We start from the raw sequence: 3,697 nt of genomic DNA, 5'->3' as shown, positions 1-3,697 counted from the left end.
TGCCACTAAAATTCTTTCTAATTTTGGATAACTTACTTCTAACAAAGGATAAATCCATTTTGAGAGGCTTATATTTCGCAGTTGACAAAGTGCTTTTTACGTAGGCTTTCATTTTAGTCACACAACCATCCCATGAAGTAGGGTTTATCATTTTCATTTAGCACATGGAAATAAAAAACAAAGGGGTTACAGAGTTCCAGTGACTTATTGAAATTCACACTTAGTAATTGAAAGGAGTATGCCTAGAACCTACATCTTCTAGTTCTGAATCCTATGTGCTTTCTTCCATGCCATCCTGCCCTGTACTTTAGCAGCTCTCCTCTGTGATTAGTGCTAAAAGCCACAGGCCAAGTCAAATTTTGAAAGCCAGTTGAGGATGGCTGGATCTAGCCCTGACATCCTGAAGGATGCTTTTGGCTCCACGAGGCCCTACCTTGTAAGAGCCTGGAGGATCCCATTGCTGCTCTGAGGAGATGAAGGGGAACAACACTCAAAGGAGCAAAGGAAATGCACAAGGCAGCCTCCAGTGTAGTTTGGCCGATACCATCTGGGAGCCAGCGCAGAAATCTTGACAGCCAAGCACTCAGCAGGCAGGAAAGCAGAAGGTGAGCCCTGGAGGGACTTACTATGTGCCAGCTGCAGGTTAAGGCTAGGAATAATACCTGGCCTACACTCTTAAGCTTAGACCTGTAGAGGAGCTTTGTGAATGATGTACCCTGTTAAGTCAAGCTTAGGCAGAGGATTCAAAGGGTGCTATGAGGCAAGATGGGAAGTTGGGTGGATTATATTAGAATTCTGCAGCGCAATAGAACCAGTAGGGTGCGTGTATGTGTACCATATGTAGGTAGGGGGTGGGGTTATTAAGGAATTAGCTTATGCAGTCATGGAGGCCAAGAAGTCCCCAAATCTGCAGCCACCAGGAAAGTTAATGGAGTAAGTTCCAGTTTGAGTCTGAAAGCCAGAGAACTGGATGTAGTTCCAGTCCAAAAGCCATCAGTCTCAAGACCCAAGAAGAGCCAATATTTTAGTCTAAGTTTGATTACTGAAAAAGATTCACGTTCCAGCTCAAGCAGTCAGGCAGGAAGAGTTTCCCCTTACTCTGCTTTTCTGTTCAAGCCTTCAATTGAATGGATGAGACCCACCCATATCAGAGAGTAAAATCTACCAAAATCTGCTGATTCAAATGTTAATTGTCATTCAGAAACATCCTCACAGACAAACCCAGAATAATGTTTGGGAAAATGTTTGGGCACCCTGTGGCCCAGTCAAGTTGACACACAAAATTAACCATCACAAGTCTACCGCTTGTCAACCTGGAACCCATACACATCTCCTTAAACCATAAACTTCAAATAAAGACAATAACAAGGTCATAATTTCACCTAATGATAACTACCCTGCATACAACTGAAAACACACCAGTTCCTTCCCCAGAAGAGAAGGTGAAGTATTTGAGTGATACTTACTCTTCTTCATAATATCCCATTACTTAAATAATATAAAATTAATACTTAAATTCTATTATATCAGTACATCTATTATAAGAGTAAGAGAACGAAGAAAACAAACATAGAGTATGTTAGGGCTGAATGTTTATGACTCCCCAAAATTCATATGTTGAAATCTTAATCCCCAATGTGATGGTATAAGGGTATTTGGAAGGCATGTCATGAGGGTGGGGTCTGCAGGAATGTGATTAGTGCCCTTACAGAAAGAGACCCCAGAGAGCTCTTCACCTCTTTCTGCTATGTGAGTATATAAGAACAAGTCAGCAGTCTGCAACGTGGAAGAGGACCCTCACCAGAATCCAACCACACTGGTATGATCTCAAACTTTCAGCCTCCAGATCTGAGAGAAATAAATTTCTGTTGTTTATGAGGCACCCAGTCTATGGTACTCTGTTATAGCAGCCTGCACTAAGACTAAAACTGACACAAAGATCCATGACAAAATGAGGAGGAAATACTCATGAGAATTACAGTCGTCATTCCTGTTACTAGGCATATGGTCATAGGTGGTATTTGTGACTACTTCTTTCCACTACCAATGCTTTATTCCCTTTTCCTTAAGCAAGCACCTTAGCTGGTCATGGTTCCTTACCTGGCAGGAGTACCCAGTCTATTTCTGAAGGGTCTCAGCCAAGTTGTCTTTCTTGGATTGGGTTGTTGTATTTTTCCATTGATTTAATCACAGGACATGGTAATATTAAGAGCTGCTTTAGGGGATCTCCTGTATTTCAGACATACTCTTCCTTGCCTCCATCATGAAAGAGAAGTCTGATTTCCCCTTGGTAGTCAGGATCAGTCACCCTAGCTGGCATTGCAACTCCCTTCGCTGCCTGTTGATTTGGAGACATCGGGAATCTAAAATGGTTCAGTGGCAGCTTAACTTTCAGTTCAGTGGAATCATTGTTTTGTCTCCTGGTGGAAGCATTCCTCCCTTTGGCACAAAGATCTCTAATCCAGCAGAGCAAAGGGCACAGGAACAAGAAGCAAAATTTCTGCTAGTGGATCACTAGGTGGTAGTGATTTGTGCCACTCGCATTTCCACCCCTTGATTCCTAGGCCAGTGAATCCTTGTTAATGGGAGAAACGGCATCATATATAGGATGCCGATTCTGAAGATATAACCCTTCTGAAGAACCTTGCCCCAGCCCTGCAAGGTTCTGCCCCACTTCGGATCTTCAAAAGCCTACTCCACAATACTATCGAGACAGTTGCTTCAGAGTGAATTCCATGAGCATGGGCCCATTACTGCACATCCTTTCCTATTAAATGAGTTCCTTGATCAGAAGCAATGCTGTGTGGAATATCATAACAGTGGGTGAAGCAATCTGTAAGTCCACGGTTGATAGTTTTGGTAGAAGCATGCAGGGAAGGACAATATATATGCAAAGTATCTATTCCAATAAGAACAAAATGCTGTCATTTTCTTGATGGAAGTGGTCCAATGTAATCAACCCATCCCAGATAGTTGGCTGACCACCCTGGGAATGGTGCCATATCAGGGACCCTCAGTGTTAGCCTTTGCTGCTGGCAGAGTGGGCACTCAGCAGTGACCATAGCCAGGTCAGCCTTGGTGAGTGGAAGTTCATGTTGCTGGGCCCATGCACAGCCTCCATTCATGCCACCATGGCCACTTCATTCATGAGCCCATTGACAATGATGGGTAGCTGAGGGAAGAGGCTGATCAGTCTCAGAACAGTCATCTATCCACTTATTCATGTCCTCCTCTGCCGAGGCCATCTTTTGGTAATAGCATACAACTTCATGTTTTTCCCCATTCAGAGAGGTCTAACCACATCCTTCTTCCCCGTATTTCCAGGGGCAATATATTTGTGGCCAGTTTTCCAATCATGTTCCTTCCAAGTCCCTGACCAGTGAAGCCATTGGCCACAGTCTATGATTCAGTATATCATTGGCTATTTCTCCTTCCAAGTAAAGTGAAAAATCCAGCACCCTGGGTGATGTTCTGCCCACTGGGAGGACTTCTCGCCACCATTGTCCTTCAGGAATGTCCCAGAGAGGGGCCGTATTGCTGCAGCTGTCCATTTTCATGTGGTGCCTGCATGTTGTGTGGAATCATCTGTAAACCAGGCCTGAATCTTCCTGGGTCAACTGATCATAGGGTACTCCCTGTGAGGCCTTAGGTGGAGGCTGAAGAGAGAAGGCAGTATAGCAGGAGTAGGAACCATGGG

This window comes from Cebus imitator, unplaced genomic scaffold, assembly GCF_001604975.1.
Source record: "Cebus imitator isolate Cc_AM_T3 unplaced genomic scaffold, Cebus_imitator-1.0 Scaffold124, whole genome shotgun sequence".
In the NCBI taxonomy this organism is placed as follows: Eukaryota; Metazoa; Chordata; class Mammalia; order Primates; family Cebidae; genus Cebus; species Cebus imitator.
This window is presented reverse-complemented; position numbering follows the sequence as displayed.